The sequence below is a fragment of the Pleurodeles waltl genome, chromosome 4_1 (genome assembly GCF_031143425.1).
Source record: "Pleurodeles waltl isolate 20211129_DDA chromosome 4_1, aPleWal1.hap1.20221129, whole genome shotgun sequence".
NCBI lineage: Eukaryota > Metazoa > Chordata > Amphibia > Caudata > Salamandridae > Pleurodeles > Pleurodeles waltl.
Window position 1 is genome coordinate 54,622,254 of NC_090442.1, and position 21,247 is coordinate 54,643,500.

At 52.5% G+C, this 21,247-nt stretch overlaps 12 non-coding genes across 12 annotated transcripts; 9 read left to right on the plus strand and 3 right to left on the minus strand.

Moving 5' to 3' along the window:
• Nucleotides 1–1,169: 1,169 nt before the first annotated feature.
• On the minus strand, nt 1,170–1,240 carry TRNAG-GCC (transfer RNA glycine (anticodon GCC)). Its single transcript has one exon. It is a non-coding gene; the product is annotated as a tRNA-Gly (tRNA).
• Nucleotides 1,241–2,946: 1,706 nt separating this feature from the next.
• Nucleotides 2,947–3,020, plus strand: TRNAN-GUU (transfer RNA asparagine (anticodon GUU)). Its single transcript has one exon. It is a non-coding gene; the product is annotated as a tRNA-Asn (tRNA).
• A 253-nt stretch (nt 3,021–3,273) lies between these two features.
• On the plus strand, nt 3,274–3,345 carry TRNAW-CCA (transfer RNA tryptophan (anticodon CCA)). The gene has a single exon. It is a non-coding gene; the product is annotated as a tRNA-Trp (tRNA).
• Nucleotides 3,346–5,658: 2,313 nt separating this feature from the next.
• On the minus strand, nt 5,659–5,729 carry TRNAG-GCC (transfer RNA glycine (anticodon GCC)). The gene has a single exon. It is a non-coding gene; the product is annotated as a tRNA-Gly (tRNA).
• A 1,703-nt stretch (nt 5,730–7,432) lies between these two features.
• Nucleotides 7,433–7,506, plus strand: TRNAN-GUU (transfer RNA asparagine (anticodon GUU)). Its single transcript has one exon. It is a non-coding gene; the product is annotated as a tRNA-Asn (tRNA).
• Nucleotides 7,507–7,759: 253 nt separating this feature from the next.
• On the plus strand, nt 7,760–7,831 carry TRNAW-CCA (transfer RNA tryptophan (anticodon CCA)). The gene has a single exon. It is a non-coding gene; the product is annotated as a tRNA-Trp (tRNA).
• Nucleotides 7,832–11,920: 4,089 nt separating this feature from the next.
• Nucleotides 11,921–11,994, plus strand: TRNAN-GUU (transfer RNA asparagine (anticodon GUU)). Its single transcript has one exon. It is a non-coding gene; the product is annotated as a tRNA-Asn (tRNA).
• A 396-nt stretch (nt 11,995–12,390) lies between these two features.
• Nucleotides 12,391–12,461, minus strand: TRNAG-GCC (transfer RNA glycine (anticodon GCC)). Its single transcript has one exon. It is a non-coding gene; the product is annotated as a tRNA-Gly (tRNA).
• A 3,947-nt stretch (nt 12,462–16,408) lies between these two features.
• TRNAN-GUU (transfer RNA asparagine (anticodon GUU)) lies at nt 16,409–16,482 on the plus strand. Its single transcript has one exon. It is a non-coding gene; the product is annotated as a tRNA-Asn (tRNA).
• A 253-nt stretch (nt 16,483–16,735) lies between these two features.
• Nucleotides 16,736–16,807, plus strand: TRNAW-CCA (transfer RNA tryptophan (anticodon CCA)). The gene has a single exon. It is a non-coding gene; the product is annotated as a tRNA-Trp (tRNA).
• Nucleotides 16,808–18,655: 1,848 nt separating this feature from the next.
• Nucleotides 18,656–18,729, plus strand: TRNAN-GUU (transfer RNA asparagine (anticodon GUU)). Its single transcript has one exon. It is a non-coding gene; the product is annotated as a tRNA-Asn (tRNA).
• A 2,173-nt stretch (nt 18,730–20,902) lies between these two features.
• TRNAN-GUU (transfer RNA asparagine (anticodon GUU)) lies at nt 20,903–20,976 on the plus strand. The gene has a single exon. It is a non-coding gene; the product is annotated as a tRNA-Asn (tRNA).
• The last annotated feature ends 271 nt before the right edge of the window (nt 20,977–21,247 follow it).

Sequence of the window (21,247 nt, forward strand, 5' to 3'; positions counted from 1 at the left end):
AGTCTGCGCAAGAAAACATCCAACAGTGACAGGACAACCAAGCAAATGACAAACGCTGTGCTGAATAAAGTCATCTTACATGACATTTCGTACAAAGGCCCAGATCATGGGGATGATCGCGCAGAAGCAGCAAGTATCAGAGCCACCGAACCTGAGGTGAGTTACACGAGGAGAAAGGGCGACATGGGGACAGGGGCTAGGGGCTCAGGGAACAGCTACCACAATGCAACCTCGGGTGTGGGGATGCCACTCATTGCGGGTACTGCCCTGGGATTTCCTTTTAGAAAAAATCGCTGGTTAAAGTGTAGTGCACAAAAAACCCAACTCCTCGATTACACTATTAGATAACATCCTTTAACTGCCCCACCCACCCTGTGTGAGTCTCACCCACTTCCCGCCTGCTCCCTCTAGTCTGAGAGTTGTATCTCCACAAAAAACACACAGTGCGGCTCAATGAGCTGCTCATGTCTGACATGGACACCTAAGCAGTGCTGGATTCACAACCTGAAAGCCTGCAAAGGAAAGTGTGCCCGGCAGAAGATAAGCTGCCTGGCAACTCAGAACCTTCTTCTAAGAGAAGTAAGACATGTCACAATGGAGTCTAAGCCTACCTGTCTTATGCCAGGACCTTAGAGCTGCAGGCAGGAGCACAAAGGTAAAAACATATATTGAGTCCCAACACGCTCACTGCGGTGGTTGGTCTCTGTGGCGCAATCGGTTAGTGCGTTCGGCTGTTAACCGAAAGGTTGGTGGTTCAAGCCCACCCAGGGACGTATGCTTTTGCCTACATCAAGTCCTGAATTAAAACACAGCTGTCTGGCTTTGCTCTTAGAGCTCTCGCTTTGCCTGCGTGACATGCTCTATCTCAACATTTCTATCTTCTCTCATCTCTTCACCTCTAGTCATTTCCACCAATAGGACTGGAAACGGGCCACCAAGCCTTCTACTTTAACCACAGGCGTACTGAGGGCCAATAAAAGGCACAGAAGCATTTCTTGATCCGGGGCTGAGAACTGCATGCACACGGTCCTCGTGGCGCAACGGTATAGCGTCTGACTCTAGATCAGAAGGTTGCGTGTTCAAATCACGTCGGGGTCACTCTTTGAAATTATTTTCCCCACCAAGTCTATATCTCTGACTTCCAAAGCAAAGCCAAAAGAAGGGCGCTTTGCATTGGCCGGGAATCGAACCCGGGCCTCCCGCGTGGCAGGCGAGAATTCTACCACTGAACCACCAATGCTTCACTTACATAGACTGAGCAGAGAGCCCTGCCGTAGACAGTAGTGATGAGGCCCATGCATTCGCATGGGACACCTATGAACAAAGTTTGCATGGCAAGCCTTGGACTGCCAAACGTTCACATGCTGATAGCAGGAATCAGATGCAGGAGACTGAAACTATGAATGTTTCTGCTTTTGCTAAGGACAGTGGTTTGGGGCCAGTGTTGTGCTTGACAGAGCACGACATCAGCCTGCTCTCTGGCTGCTCCCGGGAGAAGTGGCTGACAGAAAGCACCCTCCAGACCACCAGCAATCTTGTGTTTCACAACATGCCACTGTCACTGGACTTTCCTTCTGGGAAAGCCTAGTCACTGACCTGGCCAGATTCCCTGTCCTCCCCAAAATCCTGGGGAGAAACGGGCAGAGTTCTGCGCCCTGCGCCCTCTTTCGCGTCCCTAACGCGCTCCCAACGCGCCCTACAGCCCTGGTCGGGCACAGCCCTGGTCGGGCTCATACCACTGGGGCCTCTGCCGAGGAAGAGCCCCGGAAGCCTAGGGCCAGGCCTATTGCACAGGCATCTTAGACCAGGCCATTCCGGGATTGCTGTGTTTCACGTCCTGCCCTTCAACACTCCTGGGAGGGCTTTCCCTGAGAACCCTCATGTCTCTGCCCTCCCAGGAGGCTGTGGTTCTATGCAAAATAGGGGGTGCACCACGGGCCGTCCCCTTTCCTCTCTCTCGCCAATATCTTTCACCAAAGCTGAGCCCTGCAGGTAAATGTATCTATCTGGCTGAGGGGCCAGGGAGGGCCTTTGCCTGCAGTCTTACAAGCCAGAGTGCAGAGAAGGCAGCAGCTCTGGGACCGGGACTCTGCTCAAAGACATATCTAACATGCCACAGTGGAGCTGAGATGGGCAAGACACGTGTCTCACAGGCAGGCAGCACAACAAGACAGTGGCAGGAAACTATGCTAACAAGGAAAGAGAAAAGTCACGTGTCTCGTGGCCTTCCCACCATTAGACAGTAGTCTGCGCAAGAAAACATCCAACAGTGACAGGACAACCAAGCAAATGACAAACGCCGTGCTGAATAAAGTCATCTTACATGACATTTCGTACAAAGGCCCAGATCATGGGGATGATCGCGCAGCAGAAGCAGCAAGTATCAGAGCCACCGAACCTGGGGTGAGTTACACGAGGAGAAAGGGCGACATGGGGACAGGGGCTAGGGGCTCAGGGAACAGCTACCACAATGCAACCTCGGGTGTGGGGATGCCACTCATTGCGGGTACTGCCCTGGGATTTCCTTTTAGAAAGAATCGCTGGTTAAGGTGTAGTGCACAAAAAACCCAACTCCTCGATTACACTATTAGATAACATCCTTTAACTGCCCCACCCACCCTGTGTGAGTCTCACCCACTTCCCGCCTGCTCCCTCTAGTCTGAGAGTTGTATCTCCACAAAAAACACACAGTGGGGCTCAATGAGCTGCTCATGTCTGACATGGACACCTAAGCAGTGCTGGATTCACAACCTGAAAGCCTGCAAAGGAAAGTGTGCCTGGCAGAAGATAAGCTGCCTGGCAACTCAGAACCTTCTTCTAAGAGAAGTAAGACATGTCACAATGGAGTCTAAGCCTACCTGTCTTATGCCAGGACCTTAGAGCTGCAGGCAGGAGCACAAAGGTAAAAACATATATTGAGTCCCAACACGTTCACTGCGGTGGTTGGTCTCTGTGGCGCAATCGGTTAGCGCGTTCGGCTGTTAACCGAAAGGTTGGTGGTTCAAGCCCACCCAGGGACGTATGCTTTTGCCTACATCAAGTCCTGAATTAAAACACAGCTGTCTGGCTTTGCTCTTAGAGCTCTCGCTTTGCCTGCGTGACATGCTCTATCTCAACATTTCTATCTTCTCTCATCTCTTCACCTCTAGTCATTTCCACCAATAGGACTGGAAACGGGCCACCAAGCCTTCTACTTTAACCACAGGCGTACTGAGGGCCAATAAAAGGCACAGAAGCATTTCTTGATCCGGGGCTGAGAACTGCATGCACAGGGACCTCGTGGCGCAACGGTAGCGCGTCTGACTCCAGATCAGAAGGTTGCGTGTTCAAATCACGTCGGGGTCACTCTTTGACATTTTTTTCCCCACCAAGTCTATATCTCTGACTTCTAAAGCAAAGCCAAAAGAAGGGCGCTTTGCATTGGCCGGGAATCGAACCCAGGCCTCCCGCGTGGCAGGCGAGAATTCTACCAATGAACCACCAATGCTTCACTTACATAGGCTGAGCAGAGAGCCCTGCCGTAGACAGTAGTGATGAGGCCCATGCATTCGCATGGGACACCCATGAACAAAGTTTGCATGGCAAGCCTTGGACTGCCAAACGTTCACATGCTGATGGCAGGAATCAGATGCAGGAGACTGAAACTATGAATGTTTCTGCTTTTGCTAAGGACAGTGGTTTGGGGCCAGTGTTGTGCTTGACAGAGCACGACATCAGCCTGCTCTCTGGCTGCTCCCGGGAGAAGTGGCTGACAGAAAGCACCCTCCAGACCACCAGCAATCTTGTGTTTCACAACATGCCACTGTCACTGGACTTTCCTTCTGGGAAAGCCTAGTCACTGACCTGGCCAGATTCCCTGTCCTCCCCAAAATCCTGGGGAGAAACGGGCAGAGTTCTGCGCCCTGCGCCCTCTTTCGCGTCCCTAACGCGCTCCCTACGCGCCCTACAGCCCTGGTCGGGCACAGCCCTGGTCGGGCTCATACCACTGGGGCCTCTGCCGAGGAAGAGCCCCGGAAGCCTAGGGCCAGGCCTATTGCACAGGCATCTTAGACCAGGCCATTCCGGGATTGCTGTGTTTCACGTCCTGCCCTTCAACACTCCTGGGAGGGCTTTCCCTGAGAACCCTCATGTCTCTGCCCTCCCAGGAGGCTGTGGTTCTATGCAAAATAGGGGGTGCACTACGGGCCGTCCCCTTTCCTCTCTCGCCAATATCTTTCACCAAAGCTGAGCCCTGCAGGTAAATGTATCTATCTGGCTGAGGGGCCAGGGAGGGCCTTTGCCTGCAGTCTTACAAGCCAGAGTGCAGAGAAGGCAGCAGCTCTGGGACCGGGACTCTGCTCAAAGACATATCTAACATGCCACAGTGGAGCTGAGATGGGCAAGACACATGTCTCACAGGCAGGCAGCACAACAAGACAGTGGCAGGAAACTATGCTAACAAGGAAAGAGAAAAGTCACGTGTCTCGTGGCCTTCCCACCATTAGACAGTAGTCTGCGCAAGAAAACATCCAACAGTGACAGGACAACCAAGCAAATGACAAACGCTGTGCTGAATAAAGTCATCTTACATGACATTTCGTACAAAGGCCCAGATCATGGGGATGATCGCGCAGAAGCAGCAAGTATCAGAGCCACCGAACCTGAGGTGAGTTACACGAGGAGAAAGGGCGACATGGGGACAGGGTCTAGGGGCTCAGGGAACAGCTACCACAATGCAACCTCGGGTGTGGGGATGCCACTCATTGCGGGTACTGCCCTGGGATTTCCTTTTAGAAAAAATCGCTGGTTAAAGTGTAGTGCACAAAAAACCCAACTCCTCGATTACACTATTAGATAACATCCTTTAACTGCCCCACCCACCCTGTGTGAGTCTCACCCACTTCCCGCCTGCTCCCTCTAGTCTGAGAGTTGTATCTCCACAAAAAACACACAGTGGGGCTCAATGAGCTGCTCATGTCTGACATGGACACCTAAGCAGTGCTGGATTCACAACCTGAAAGCCTGCAAAGGAAAGTGTGCCCGGCAGAAGATAAGCTGCCTGGCAACTCAGAACCTTCTTCTAAGAGAAGTAAGACATGTCACAATGGAGTCTAAGCCTACCTGTCTTATGCCAGGACCTTAGAGCTGCAGGCAGGAGCACAAAGGTAAAAACATATATTGAGTCCCAACACGCTCACTGCGGTGGTTGGTCTCTGTGGCGCAATCGGTTAGTGCGTTCGGCTGTTAACCGAAAGGTTGGTGGTTCAAGCCCACCCAGGGACGTATGCTTTTGCCTAAATCAAGTCCTGAATTAAAACACAGCTGTCTGGCTTTGCTCTTAGAGCTCTCGCTTTGCCTGCGTGACATGCTCTATCTCAACATTTCTATCTTCTCTCATCTCTTCACCTCTAGTCATTTCCACCAATAGGACTGGAAACGGGCCACCAAGCCTTCTACTTTAACCACAGGCGTACTGAGGGCCAATAAAAGGCACAGAAGCATTTCTTGATCCGGGGCTGAGAACTGCATGCACACGGTCCTCGTGGCGCAACGGTAGAGCGTCTGACTCTAGATCTGAAGGTTGCGTGTTCAAATCACGTCGGGGTCACTCTTTGACATTATTTTCCCCACCAAGTCTATATCTCTGACTTCCAAAGCAAAGCCAAAAGAAGGGCGCTTTGCATTGGCCGGGAATCGAACCCGGGCCTCCCGCGTGGCAGGCGAGAATTCTACCACTGAACCACCAATGCTTCACTTACATAGGCTGAGCAGAGAGCCCTGCCGTAGACAGTAGTGATGAGGCCCATGCATTCGCATGGGACACCTATGAACAAAGTTTGCATGGCAAGCCTTGGACTGCCAAACGTTCACATGCTGATGGCAGGAATCAGATGCAGGAGACTGAAACTATGAATGTTTCTGCTTTTGCTAAGGACAGTGGTTTGGGGCCAGTGTTGTGCTTGACAGAGCACGACATCAGCCTGCTCTCTGGCTGCTCCCGGGAGAAGTGGCTGACAGAAAGCACCCTCCAGACCACCAGCAATCTTGTGTTTCACAACATGCCACTGTCACTGGACTTTCCTTCTGGGAAAGCCTAGTCACTGACCTGGCCAGATTCCCTGTCCTCCCCAAAATCCTGGGGAGAAACGGGCAGAGTTCTGCGCCCTGCGCCCTCTTTCGCGTCCCTAACGCGCTCCCAACGCGCCCTACAGCCCTGGTCGGGCACAGCCCTGGTCGGGCTCATACCACTGGGGCCTCTGCCGAGGAAGAGCCCCGGAAGCCTAGGGCCAGGCCTATTGCACAGGCATCTTAGACCAGGCCATTCCGGGATTGCTGTGTTTCACGTCCTGCCCTTCAACACTCCTGGGAGGGCTTTCCCTGAGAACCCTCATGTCTCTGCCCTCCCAGGAGGCTGTGGTTCTATGCAAAATAGGGGGTGCACCACGGGCCGTCCCCTTTCCTCTCTCTCGCCAATATCTTTCACCAAAGCTGAGCCCTGCAGGTAAATGTATCTATCTGGCTGAGGGGCCAGGGAGGGCCTTTGCCTGCAGTCTTACAAGCCAGAGTGCAGAGAAGGCAGCAGCTCTGGGACCGGGACTCTGCTCAAAGACATATCTAACATGCCACAGTGGAGCTGAGATGGGCAAGACACGTGTCTCACAGGCAGGCAGCACAACAAGACAGTGGCAGGAAACTATGCTAACAAGGAAAGAGAAAAGTCACGTGTCTCGTGGCCTTCCCACCATTAGACAGTAGTCTGCGCAAGAAAACATCCAACAGTGACAGGACAACCAAGCAAATGACAAACGCCGTGCTGAATAAAGTCATCTTACATGACATTTCGTACAAAGGCTCAGATCATGGGGATGATCGCGCAGAAGCAGCAAGTATCAGAGCCACCGAACCTGAGGTGAGTTACACGAGGAGAAAGGGCGACATGGGGACAGGGGCTAGGGGCTCAGGGAACAGCTACCACAATGCAACCTCGGGTGTGGGGATGCCACTCATTGCGGGTACTGCCCTGGGATTTCCTTTTAGAAAGAATCGCTGGTTAAAGTGTAGTGCACAAAAAACCCAACTCCTCGATTACACTATTAGATAACATCCTTTAACTGCCCCACCCACCCTGTGTGAGTCTCACCCACTTCCCGCCTGCTCCCTCTAGTCTGAGAGTTGTATCTCCACAAAAAACACACAGTGGGGCTCAATGAGCTGCTCATGTCTGACATGGACACCTAAGCAGTGCTGGATTCACAACCTGAAAGCCTGCAAAGGAAAGTGTGCCCGGCAGAAGATAAGCTGCCTGGCAACTCAGAACCTTCTTCTAAGAGAAGTAAGACATGTCACAATGGAGTCTAAGCCTACCTGTCTTATGCCAGGACCTTAGAGCTGCAGGCAGGAGCACAAAGGTAAAAACATATATTGAGTCCCAACACGGTCACGACGGTGGTTGGTCTCTGTGGCGCAATCGGTTAGCGCGTTCGGCTGTTAACCGAAAGGTTGGTGGTTCAAGCCCACCCAGGGACGTATGCTTTTGCCTACATCAAGTCCTGAATTAAAACACAGCTGTCTGGCTTTGCTCTTAGAGCTCTCGCTTTGCCTGCGTGACATGCTCTATCTCAACATTTCTATCTTCTCTCATCTCTTCACCTCTAGTCATTTCCACCAATAGGACTGGAAACGGGCCACCAAGCCTTCTACTTTAACCACAGGCGTACTGAGGGCCAATAAAAGGCACAGAAGCATTTCTTGATCCGGGGCTGAGAACTGCATGCACAGGGACCTCGTGGCGCAACGGTAGCGCGTCTGACTCCAGATCAGAAGGTTGCGTGTTCAAATCACGTCGGGGTCACTCTTTGAAATTTTTTTCCCCACCAAGTCTATATCTCTGACTTCTAAAGCAAAGCCAAAAGAAGGGCGCTTTGCATTGCCCGGGAATCGAACCCGGGCCTCCCGCGTGGCAGGCGAGAATTCTACCACTGAACCACCAATGCTTCACTTACATAGGCTGAGCAGAGAGCCCTGCCGTAGACAGTAGTGATGAGGCCCATGCATTCGCATGGGACACCCATTAACAAAGTTTGCATGGCAAGCCTTGGACTGCCAAACGTTCACATGCTGATGGCAGGAATCAGATGCAGGAGACTGAAACTATGAATGTTTCTGCTTTTGCTAAGGACAGTGGTTTGGGGCCAGTGTTGTGCTTGACAGAGCACGACATCAGCCTCCTCTCTGGCTGCTCCCGGGAGAAGTGGCTGACAGAAAGCACCCTCCAGACCACCAGCAATCTTGTGTTTCACAACATGCCACTGTCACTGGACTTTCCTTCTGGGAAAGCCTAGTCACTGACCTGGCCAGATTCCCTGTCCTCCCCAAAATCCTGGGGAGAAACGGGCAGAGTTCTGCGCCCTGCGCCCTCTTTCGCGTCCCTAACGCGCTCCCAACGCGCCCTACAGCCCTGGTCGGGCACAGCCCTGGTCGGGCTCATACCACTGGGGCCTCTGCCGAGGAAGAGCCCCGGAAGCCTAGGGCCAGGCCTATTGCACAGGCATCTTAGACCAGGCCATTCCGGGATTGCTGTGTTTCACGTCCTGCCCTTCAACACTCCTGGGAGGGCTTTCCCTGAGAACCCTCATGTCTCTGCCCTCCCAGGAGGCTGTGGTTCTATGCAAAATAGGGGGTGCACCACGGGCCGTCCCCTTTCCTCTCTCTCGCCAATATCTTTCACCAAAGCTGAGCCCTGCAGGTAAATGTATCTATCTGGCTGAGGGGCCAGGGAGGGCCTTTGCCTGCAGTCTTACAAGCCAGAGTGCAGAGAAGGCAGCAGCTCTGGGACCGGGACTCTGCTCAAAGACATATCTAACATGCCACAGTGGAGCTGAGATGGGCAAGACACGTGTCTCACAGGCAGGCAGCACAACAAGACAGTGGCAGGAAAATATGCTAACAAGGAAAGAGAAAAGTCACGTGTCTCGTGGCCTTCCCACCATTAGACAGTAGTCTGCGCAAGAAAACATCCAACAGTGACAGGACAACCAAGCAAATGACAAACGCTGTGCTGAATAAAGTCATCTTACATGACATTTCGTACAAAGGCCCAGATCATGGGGATGATCGCGCAGAAGCAGCAAGTATCAGAGCCACCGAACCTGAGGTGAGTTACACGAGGAGAAAGGGCGACATGGGGACAGGGGCTAGGGGCTCAGGGAACAGCTACCACAATGCAACCTCGGGTGTGGGGATGCCACTCATTGCGGGTACTGCCCTGGGATTTCCTTTTAGAAAGAATCGCTGGTTAAAGTGTAGTGCACAAAAAAACCAACTCCTCGATTACACTATTAGATAACATCCTTTAACTGCCCCACCCACCCTGTGTGAGTCTCACCCACTTCCCGCCTGCTCCCTCTAGTCTGAGAGTTGTATCTATACAAAAAACACACAGTGGGGCTCAATGAGCTGCTCATGTCTGACATGGACACCTAAGCAGTGCTGGATTCACAACCTGAAAGCCTGCAAAGGAAAGTGTGCCCGGCAGAAGATAAGCTGCCTGGCAACTCAGAACCTTCTTCTAAGAGAAGTAAGACATGTCACAATGGAGTCTAAGCCTACCTGTCTTATGCCAGGACCTTAGAGCTGCAGGCAGGAGCACAAAGGTAAAAACATATATTGAGTCCCAACACGCTCACTGTGGTGGTTGGTCTCTGTGGCGCAATCGGTTAGTGCGTTCGGCTGTTAACCAAAAGGTTGGTGGTTCAAGCCCACCCAAGGACGTATGCTTTTGCCTACATCAAGTCCTGAATTAAAACACAGCTGTCTGGCTTTGCTCTTAGAGCTCTCGCTTTGCCTGCGTGACATGCTCTATCTCAACATTTCTATCTTCTCTCATCTCTTCACCTCTAGTCATTTCCACCAATAGGACTGGAAACGGGCCACCAAGCCTTCTACTTTAACCACAGGCGTACTGAGGGCCAATAAAAGGCACAGAAGCATTTCTTGATCCGGGGCCGAGAACTGCATGCACAGGGACCTCGTGGTGCAACGGTAGCGCGTCTGACTCCAGATCAGAAGGTTGCGTGTTTAAATCACGTCGGCGTCACTCTTTGACATTTTTTTCCCCACCAAGTCTATATCTCTGACTTCTAAAGCAAAGCCAAAAGAAGGGCGCTTTGCATTGGCCGGGAATCGAACCCAGGCCTCCCGCATGGCAGGCAAGAATTCTACCACTGAACCACCAATGCTTCACTTACATAGGCTGAGCAGAGAGCCCTGCCGTAGACAGTAGTGATGAGGTCCATGCATTCGCATGGGACACCTATGAACAAAGTTTGCATGGCAAGCCTTGGACTGCCAAACGTTCACATGCTGATGGCAGGAATCAGATGCAGGAGACTGAAACTATGAATGTTTCTGCTTTTGCTAAGGACAGTGGTTTGGGGCCAGTGTTGTGCTTGACAGAGCACGACATCAGCCTGCTCTCTGGCTGCTCCCGGGAGAAGTGGCTGACAGAAAGCACCCTCCAGACCACCAGAAATCTTGTGTTTCACAACATGCCACTGTCACTGGACTTTCCTTCTGGGAAAGCCTAGTCACTGACCTGGCCAGATTCCCTGTCCTCCCCAAAATCCTGGGGAGAAACGGGCAGAGTTCTGCACCCTGCGCCCTCTTTCGCGTCCCTAACGCGCTCCCAACGCGCCCTACAGCCCTGGTCGGGCACAGCCCTGGTCGGGCTCATACCACTGGGGCCTCTGCCGAGGAAGAGCCCCGGAAGCCTAGGGCCAGGCCTATTGCACAGGCATCTTAGACCAGGCCATTCCGGGATTGCTGTGTTTCACGTCCTACCCTTCAACACTCCTGGGAGGGCTTTCCCTGAGAACCCTCATGTCTCTGCCCTCCCAGGAGGCTGTGGTTCTATGCAAAATAGGGGGTGCACCACGGGCCGTCCCCTTTCCTCTCTCTCGCCAATATCTTTCACCAAAGCTGAGCCCTGCAGGTAAATGTATCTATCTGGCTGAGGGGCCAGGGAGGGCCTTTGCCTGCAGTCTTACAAGCCAGAGTGCAGAGAAGGCAGCAGCTCTGGGACCGGGACTCTGCTCAAAGACATATCTAACATGCCACAGTGGAGCTGAGATGGGCAAGACACGTGTCTCACAGGCAGGCAGCACAACAAGACAGTGGCAGGAAACTATGCTAACAAGGAAAGAGAAAAGTCACGTGTCTCGTGGCCTTCCCACCATTAGACAGTAGTCTGCGCAAGAAAACATCCAACAGTGACAGGACAACCAAGCAAATGACAAACGCCGTGCTGAATAAAGTCATCTTACATGACATTTCGTACAAAGGCCCAGATCATGGGGATGATCGCGCAGAAGCAGCAAGTATCAGAGCCACCGAACCTGAGGTGAGTTAAACGAGGAGAAAGGGCGACATGGGGACAGGGGCTAGGGGCTCAGGGAACAGCTACCACAATGCAACCTCGGGTGTGGGGATGCCACTCATTGCGGGAACTGCCCTGGGATTTCCTTTTAGAAAGAATCGCTGGTTAAAGTGTAGTGCACAAAAAACCCAACTCCTCGATTACACTATTAGATAACATCCTTTAACTGCCCCACGCACCCTGTGTGAGTCTCACCCACTTCCCGCCTGCTCCCTCTAGTCTGAGAGTTGTATCTCCACAAAAAACACACAGTGGGGCTCAATGAGCTGCTCATGTCTGACATGGACACCTAAGCAGTGCTGGATTCACAACCTGAAAGCCTGCAAAGGAAAGTGTGCCCAGCAGAAGATAAGCTGCCTGGCAACTCAGAACCTTCTTCTAAGAGAAGTAAGACATGTCACAATGGAGTCTAAGCCTACCTGTCTTATGCCAGGACCTTAGAGCTGCAGGCAGGAGCACAAAGGTAAAAACATATATTGAGTCCCAACACGCTCACTTCGGTGGTTGGTCTCTGTGGCGCAATCGGTTAGCGCGTTCGGCTGTTAACCGAAAGGTTGGTGGTTCAAGCCCACCCAGGGACGTATGCTTTTGCCTACATCAAGTCCTGAATTAAAACACAGCTGTCTGGCTTTGCTCTTAGAGCTCTCGCTTTGCCTGCGTGACATGCTCTATCTCAACATTTCTATCTTCTCTCATCTCTTCACCTCTAGTCATTTCCACCAATAGGACTGGAAACGGGCCACCAAGCCTTCTACTTTAACCACAGGCGTACTGAGGGCCAATAAAAGGCACAGAAGCATTTCTTGATCCGGGGCTGTGAACTGCATGCACAGGGACCTCGTGGCGCACCGGTAGCGCGTCTGACTCCAGATCAGAAGGTTGCGTGTTCAAATCACGTCGGGGTCACTCTTTGACATTTTTTTCCCCACCAAGTCTATATCTCTGACTTCTAAAGCAAAGCCAAAAGAAGGGCGCTTTGCATTGGCCGGGAATCGAACCCGGGCCTCCCGCGTGGCAGGCGAGAATTCTACCACTGAACCACCAATGCTTCACTTACATAGGCTGAGCAGAGAGCCCTGCCGTAGACAGTAGTGATGAGGCCCATGCATTCGCATGGGACACCTATGAACAAAGTTTGCATGGCAAGCCTTGGACTGCCAAACGTTCACATGCTGATGGCAGGAATCAGATGCAGGAGACTGAAACTATGAATGTTTCTGCTTTTGCTAAGGACAGTGGTTTGGGGCCAGTGTTGTGCTTGACAGAGCACGACATCAGCCTGCTCTCTGGCTGCTCCCGGGAGAAGTGGCTGACAGAAAGCACCCTCCAGACCACCAGCAATCTTGTGTTTCACAACATGCCACTGTCACTGGACTTTCCTTCTGGGAAAGCCTAGTCACTGACCTGGCCAGATTCCCTGTCCTCCCCAAAATCCTGGGGAGAAACGGGCAGAGTTCTGCGCCCTGCGCCCTCTTTCGCGTCCCTAACGCGCTCCCAACGCGCCCTACAGCCCTGGTCGGGCACAGCCCTGGTCGGGCTCATACCACTGGGGCCTCTGCCGAGGAAGAGCCCCGGAAGCCTAGGGCCAGGCCTATTGCACAGGCATCTTAGACCAGGCCATTCCGGGATTGCTGTGTTTCACGTCCTGCCCTTCAACACTCCTGGGAGGGCTTTCCCTGAGAACCCTCATGTCTCTGCCCTCCCAGGAGGCTGTGGTTCTATGCAAAATAGGGGGTGCACCACGGGCCGTCCCCTTTCCTCTCTCTCGCCAATATCTTTCACCAAAGCTGAGCCCTGCAGGTAAATGTATCTATCTTGCTGAGGGGCCAGGGAGGGCCTTTGCCTGCAGTCTTACAAGCCAGAGTGCAGAGAAGGCAGCAGCTCTGGGACCGGGACTCTGCTCAAAGACATATCTAACATGCCACAGTGGAGCTGAGATGGGCAAGACACGTGTCTCACAGGCAGGCAGCACAACAAGACAGTGGCAGGAAACTATGCTAACAAGGAAAGAGAAAAGTCACGTGTCTCGTGGCCTTCCCACCATTAGACAGTAGTCTGCGCAAGAAAACATCCAACAGTGACAGGACAACCAAGCAAATGACAAACGCCGTGCTGAATAAAGTCATCTTACATGACATTTCGTACAAAGGCCCAGATCATGGGGATGATCGCGCAGAAGCAGCAAGTATCAGAGCCAATGAACCTGAGGTGAGTTACACGAGGAGAAAGGGCGACATGGGGACAGGGGCTAGGGGCTCAGGGAACAGCTACCACAATGCAACCTCGGGTGTGGGGATGCCACTCATTGCGGGTACTGCCCTGGGATTTCCTTTTAGAAAGAATCGCTGGTTAAAGTGTAGTGCACAAAAAACCCAACTCCTTGATTACACTATTAGATAACATCCTTTAACTGCCCCACCCACCCTGTGTGAGTCTCACCCACTTCCCGCCTGCTCCCTCTAGTCTGAGAGTTGTATCTCCACAAAAAACACACAGTGGGGCTCAATGAGCTGCTCATGTCTGACATGGACACCTAAGCAGTGCTGGATTCACAACCTGAAAGCCTGCAAAGGAAAGTGTGCCCGGCAGAAGATAAGCTGCCTGGCAACTCAGAACCTTCTTCTAAGAGAAGTAAGACATGTCACAATGGAGTCTAAGCCTACCTGTCTTATGCCAGGACCTTAGAGCTGCAGGCAGGAGCACAAAGGTAAAAACATATATTGAGTCCCAACACGCTCACTGCGGTGGTTTGTCTCTGTGGCGCAATCGGTTCGCGCGTTCGGCTGTTAACCGAAAGGTTGGTGGTTCAAGCCCACCCAGGGACGTATGCTTTTGCCTACATCAAGTCCTGAATTAAAACACAGCTGTCTGGCTTTGCTCTTAGAGCTCTCGCTTTGCCTGCGTGACATGCTCTATCTCAACATTTCTATCTTCTCTCATCTCTTCACCTCTAGTCATTTCCACCAATAGGACTGGAAACGGGCCACCAAGCCTTCTACTTTAACCACAGGCGTACTGAGGGCCAATAAAAGGCACAGAAGCATTTCTTGATCCGGGGCTGAGAACTGCATGCACAGGGACCTCGTGGCGCAACGGTAGCGCGTCTGACTCCAGATCAGAAGGTTGCGTGTTGAAATCACGTTGGGGTCACTCTTTGACATTTTTTTCCCCACCAAGTCTATATCTCTGACTTCTAAAGCAAAGCCAAAAGAAGGGCGCTTTGCATTGGCCGGGAATCAAACCCGGGCCTCCCGCGTGGCAGGCGAGAATTCTACCACTGAACCACCAATGCTTCACTTACATAGGCTGAGCAGAGAGCCCTGCCGTAGACAGTAGTGATGAGGCCCATGCATTCGCATGGGACACCTATGAACAAAGTTTGCATGGCAAGCCTTGGACTGCCAAACGTTCACATGCTGATGGCAGGAATCAGATGCAGGAGACTGAAACTATGAATGTTTCTGCTTTTGCTAAGGACAGTGGTTTGGGGCCAGTGTTGTGCTTGACAGAGCACGACATCAGCCTGCTCTCTGGCTGCTCCCGGGAGAAGTGGCTGACAGAAAGCACCCTCCAGACCACCAGAAATCTTGTGTTTCACAACATGCCACTGTCACTGGACTTTCCTTCTGGGAAAGCCTAGTCACTGACCTGGCCAGATTCCCTGTCCTCCCCAAAATCCTGGGGAGAAACGGGCAGAGTTCTGCACCCTGCGCCCTCTTTCGCGTCCCTAACGCGCTCCCAACGCGCCCTACAGCCCTGGTCGGGCACAGCCCTGGTCGGGCTCATACCACTGGGGCCTCTGCCGAGGAAGAGCCCCGGAAGCCTAGGGCCAGGCCTATTGCACAGGCATCTTAGACCAGGCCATTCCGGGATTGCTGTGTTTCACGTCCTACCCTTCAACACTCCTGGGAGGGCTTTCCCTGAGAACCCTCATGTCTCTGCCCTCCCAGGAGGCTGTGGTTCTATGCAAAATAGGGGGTGCACCACGGGCCGTCCCCTTTCCTCTCTCTCGCCAATATCTTTCACCAAAACTGAGCCCTGCAGGTAAATGTATCTATCTGGCTGAGGGGCCAGGGAGGGCCTTTGCCTGCAGTCTTACAAGCCAGAGTGCAGAGAAGGCAGCAGCTCTGGGACCGGGACTCTGCTCAAAGACATATCTAACATGCCACAGTGGAGCTGAGATGGGCAAGACACGTGTCTCACAGGCTGGCAGCACACCAAGACAGTGGCAGGAAACTATGCTAACAAGGAAAGAGAAAAGTCTTGTGTCTCGTGGCCTTCCCACCATTAGACAGTAGTCTGCGCAAGAAAACATCCAACAGTGACAGGACAACCAAGCAAATGACAAACGCCGTGCTGAATAAAGTCATCTTACATGACATTTCGTACAAAGGCCCAGATCATGGGGATGATCGCGCAGAAGCAGCAAGTATCAGAGCCACCGAACCTGAGGTGAGTTACACGAGGAGAAAGGGCGACATGGGGACAGGGGCTAGGGGCTCAGGGAACAGCTACCACAATGCAACCTCGGGTGTGGGGATGCCACTCATTGCGGGTACTGCCCTGGGATTTCCTTTTAGAAAGAATCGCTGGTTAAAGTGTAGTGCACAAAAACCACAACTCCTCGATTACACTATTAGATAACATCCTTTAACTGCCCCACCCACCCTGTGTGAGTCTCACCCACTTCCCGCCTGCTCCCTCTAGTCTGAGAGTTGTATCTCCACAAAAAACACACAGTGGGGCTCAATGAGCTGCTCATGTCTGACATGGACACCTAAGCAGTGCTGGATTCACAACCTGAAAGCCTGCAAAGGAAAGTGTGCCCAGCAGAAGATAAGCTGCCTGGCAACTCAGAACCTTCTTCTAAGAGAAGTAAGACATGTCACAATGGAGTCTAAGCCTACCTGTCTTATGCCAGGACCATAGAGCTGCAGGCAGGAGCACAAAGGTAAAAACATATATTGAGTCCCAACACGCTCACTGCGGTGGTTGGTCTCTGTGGCGCAATCGGTTAGCGCGTTCGGCTGTTAACCGAAAGGTTGGTGGTTCAAGCCCACCCAGGGACGTATGCTTTTGCCTACATCAAGTCCTGAATTAAAACACAGCTGTCTGGCTTTGCTCTTAGAGCTCTCGCTTTGCCTGCGTGACATGCTCTATCTCAACATTTCTATCTTCTCTCATCTCTTCACCTCTAGTCATTTCCACCAATAGGACTGGAAACGGGCCACCAAGCCTTCTACTGTAACCACAGGCGTACTGAGGGCCAATAAAAGGCACAGAAGCATTTCTTGATCCGGGGCTGAGAACTGCATGCACAGGGACCTCGTGGCGCAACGGTAGCGCGTCTGACTCCAGATCAGAAGGTTGCGTGTTCAAATCACGTCGGGGTCACTCTTTGACATTTTTTTCCCCACCAAGTCTATATCTCTGACTTCTAAAGCAAAGCCAAAAGAAGGGCGCTTTGCATTGGCCAGGAATCGAACCCAGGCCTCCCGCGTGGCAGGCGAGAATTCTACCACTGAACCACCAATGCTTCACTTACATAGGCTGAGCAGAGAGCCCTGCCGTAGACAGTAGTGATGAGGCCCATGCATTCGCATGGGACACCTATGAACAAAGTTTGCATGGCAAGCCTTGGACTGCCAAACGTTCACATGCTGATGGCAGGAATCAGATGCAGGAGACTGAAACTATGAATGTTTCTGCTTTTGCTAAGGACAGTGGTTTGGGGCCAGTGTTGTGCTTGACAGAGCACGACATCAGCCTGCTCTCTGGCTGCTCCCGGGAGAAGTGGCTGACAGAAAGCACCCTCCAGACCACCAGCAATCTTGTGTTTCACAACATGCCACTGTCACTGGACTTTCCTTCTGGGAAAGCCTAGTCACTGACCTGGCCAGATTCCCTGTCCTCCCCAAAATCCTGGGGAGAAACGGGCAGAGTTCTGCGCCCTGCGCCCTCTTTCGCGTCCCTAACGCGCTCCCAACGCGCCCTACAGCCCTGGTCGGGCACAGCCCTGGTCGGGCTCATACCACTGGGGCCTCTGCCGAGGAAGAGCCCCGGAAGCCTAGGGCCAGGCCTATTGCACAGGCATCTTAGACCAGGCCATTCCGGGATTGCTGTGTTTCACGTCCTGCCCTTCAACACTCCTGGGAGGGCTTTCCCTGAGAACCCTCATGTCTCTCCCCTCCCAGGAGGCTGTGGTTCTATGCAAAATAGGGGGTGCACCACGGGCCGTCCCCTTTCCTCTCTCTCGCCAATATCTTTCACCAAAGCTGAGCCCTGCAGGTAAATGTATCTATCTGGCTGAGGGGCCAGGGAGGGCCTTTGCCTGCAGTCTTACAAGCCAGAGTGCAGAGAAGGCAGCAGCTCTGGGACCGGGACTCTGCTCAAAGACATATCTAACATGCCACAGTGGAGCTGAGATGGGCAAGACACGTGTCTCACAGGCTGGCAGCACACCAAGACAGTGGCAGGAAACTATGCTAACAAGGAAAGAGAAAAGTCACGTGTCTCGTGGCCTTCCCACCATTAGACAGTAGTCTGCGCAAGAAAACATCCAACAGTGACAGGACAACCAAGCAAATGACAAACGCCATGCTGAATAAAGTCATCTTACATGACATTTCGTACAAAGGCCCAGATCATGGGGATGATCGCGCAGCAGAAGCAGCAAGTATCAGAGCCACCGAACCTGGGGTGAGTTACACGAGGAGAAAGGGCGACATGGGGACAGGGGCTATGGGCTCAGGGAACAGCTACCACAATGCAACCTCGTGTGTGGGGATGCCACTCATTGCGGGTACTGCCCTGGGATTTCCTTTTAGAAAGAATCGCTGGTTAAAGTGTAGTGCACAAAAAACCCAACTCCTCGATTACACTATTAGATAACATCCTTTAACGGCCCCACCCACCCTGTGTGAGTCTCACCCACTTCCCGCCTGCTCCCTCTAGTCTGAGAGTTGTATCTCCACAAAAAACACACAGTGGGGTTCAATGAGCTGCTCATGTCTGACATGGACACCTAAGCAGTGCTGGATTCACAACCTGAAAGCCTGCAAAGGAAAGTGTGCCCGGCAGAAGATAAGCTGCCTGGCAACTCAGAACCTTCTTCTAAGAGAAGTAAGACATGTCACAATGGAGTCTAAGCCTACCTGTCTTATGCCAGGACCTTAGAGCTGCAGGCAGGAGCACAAAGGTAAAAACATATATTGAGTCCCAACACGTTCACTGCGGTGGTTGGTCTCTGTGGCGCAATCGGTTAGCGCGTTCGGCTGTTATCCGAAAGGTTGGTGGTTCAAGCCCACCCAGGGACGTATGCTTTTGCCTACATCAAGCCCTGAATTAAAACACAGCTGTCTGGCTTTGCTCTTAGAGCTCTCGCTTTGCCTGCGTGACATGCTGTATCTCAACATTTCTATCTTCTCTCATCTCTTCACCTCTAGTCATTTCCACCAATAGGACTGGAAACGGGCCACCAAGCCTTCTACTGTAACCACAGGCGTACTGAGGGCCAATAAAAGGCACAGAAGCATTTCTTGATCCGGGGCTGAGAACTGCATGCACAGGGACCTCGTGGCGCAACGGTAGCGCGTCTGACTCCAGATCAGAAGGTTGCGTGTTCAAATCACGTCGGCGTCACTCTTTGACATTTTTTTCCCCACCAAGTCTATATCTCTGACTTCTAAAGCAAAGCCAAAAGAAGGGCGCTTTGCATTGGCCAGGAATCGAACCCAGGCCTCCCGCGTGGCAGGCGAGAATTCTACCACTGAACCACCAATGCTTCACTTACATAGGCTGAGCAGAGAGCCCTGCCGTAGACAGTAGTGATGAGGCCCATGCATTCGCATGGGACACCTATGAACAAAGTTTGCATGGCAAGCCTTGGACTGCCAAACGTTCACATGCTGATGGCAGGAATCAGATGCAGGAGACTGAAACTATGAATGTTTCTGCTTTTGCTAAGGACAGTGGTTTGGGGCCAGTGTTGTGCTTGACAGAGCACGACATCAGCCTGCTCTCTGGCTGCTCCCGGGAGAAGTGGCTGACAGAAAGCACCCTCCAGACCACCAGCAATCTTGTGTTTCACAACATGCCACTGTCACTGGACTTTCCTTCTGGGAAAGCCTAGTCACTGACCTGGCCAGATTCCCTGTCCTCCCCAAAATCCTGGGGAGAAACGGGCAGAGTTCTGCGCCCTGCGCCCTCTTTCGCGTCCCTAACGCGCTCCCAACGCGCCCTACAGCCCTGGTCGGGCACAGCCCTGGTCGGGCTCATACCACTGGGGCCTCTGCCGAGGAAGAGCCCCGGAAGCCTAGGGCCAGGCCTATTGCACAGGCATCTTAGACCAGGCCATTCCGGGATTGCTGTGTTTCACGTCCTGCCCTTCAACACTCCTGGGAGGGCTTTCCCTGAGAACCCTCATGTCTCTCCCCTCCCAGGAGGCTGTGGTTCTATGCAAAATAGGGGGTGCACCACGGGCCGTCCCCTTTCCTCTCTCTCGCCAATATCTTTCACCAAAGCTGAGCCCTGCAGGTAAATGTATCTATCTGGCTGAGGGGCCAGGGAGGGCCTTTGCCTGCAGTCTTACAAGCCAGAGTGCAGAGAAGGCAGCAGCTCTGGGACCGGGACTCTGCTCAAAGACATATCTAACATGCCACAGTGGAGCTGAGATGGGCAAGACACGTGTCTCACAGGCTGGCAGCACACCAAGACAGTGGCAGGAAACTATGCTAACAAGGAAAGAGAAAAGTCACGTGTCTCGTGGCCTTCCCACCATTAGACAGTAGTCTGCGCAAGAAAACATCCAACAGTGACAGGACAACCAAGCAAATGACAAACGCCATGCTGAATAAAGTCATCTTACATGACATTTCGTACAAAGGCCCAGATCATGGGGATGATCGCGCAGCAGAAGCAGCAAGTATCAGAGCCACCGAACCTGGGGTGAGTTACACGAGGAGAAAGGGCGACATGGGGACAGGGGCTATGGGCTCAGGGAACAGCTACCACAATGCAACCTCGTGTGTGGGGATGCCACTCATTGCGGGTACTGCCCTGGGATTTCCTTTTAGAAAGAATCGCTGGTTAAAGTGTAGTGCACAAAAAACCCAACTCCTCGATTACACTATTAGATAACATCCTTTAACGGCCCCACCCACCCTGTGTGAGTCTCACCCACTTCCCGCCTGCTCCCTCTAGTCTGAGAGTTGTATCTCCACAAAAAACACACAGTGGGGTTCAATGAGCTGCTCATGTCTGACATGGACACCTAAGCAGTGCTGGATTCACAACCTGAAAGCCTGCAAAGGAAAGTGTGCCCGGCAGAAGATAAGCTGCCTGGCAACTCAGAACCTTCTTCTAAGAGAAGTAAGACATGTCACAATGGAGTCTAAGCCTACCTGTCTTATGCCAGGACCTTAGAGCTGCAGGCAGGAGCACAAAGGTAAAAACATATATTGAGTCCCAACACGTTCACTGCGGTGGTTGGTCTCTGTGGCGCAATCGGTTAGCGCGTTCGGCTGTTATCCGAAAGGTTGGTGGTTCAAGCCCACCCAGGGACGTATGCTTTTGCCTACATCAAGCCCTGAATTAAAACACAGCTGTCTGGCTTTGCTCTTAGAGCTCTCGCTTTGCCTGGGTGACATGCTGTATCTCAACATTTCTATCTTCTCTCATCTCTTCACCTCTAGTCATTTCCACCAATAGGACTGGAAACGGGCCACCAAGCCTTCTACTTTAACCACAGGCGTACTGAGGGCCAATAAAAGGCACAGAAGCATTTCTTGATCCGGGGCTGAGAACTGCATGCACAGGGACCTCGTGGCGCAACGG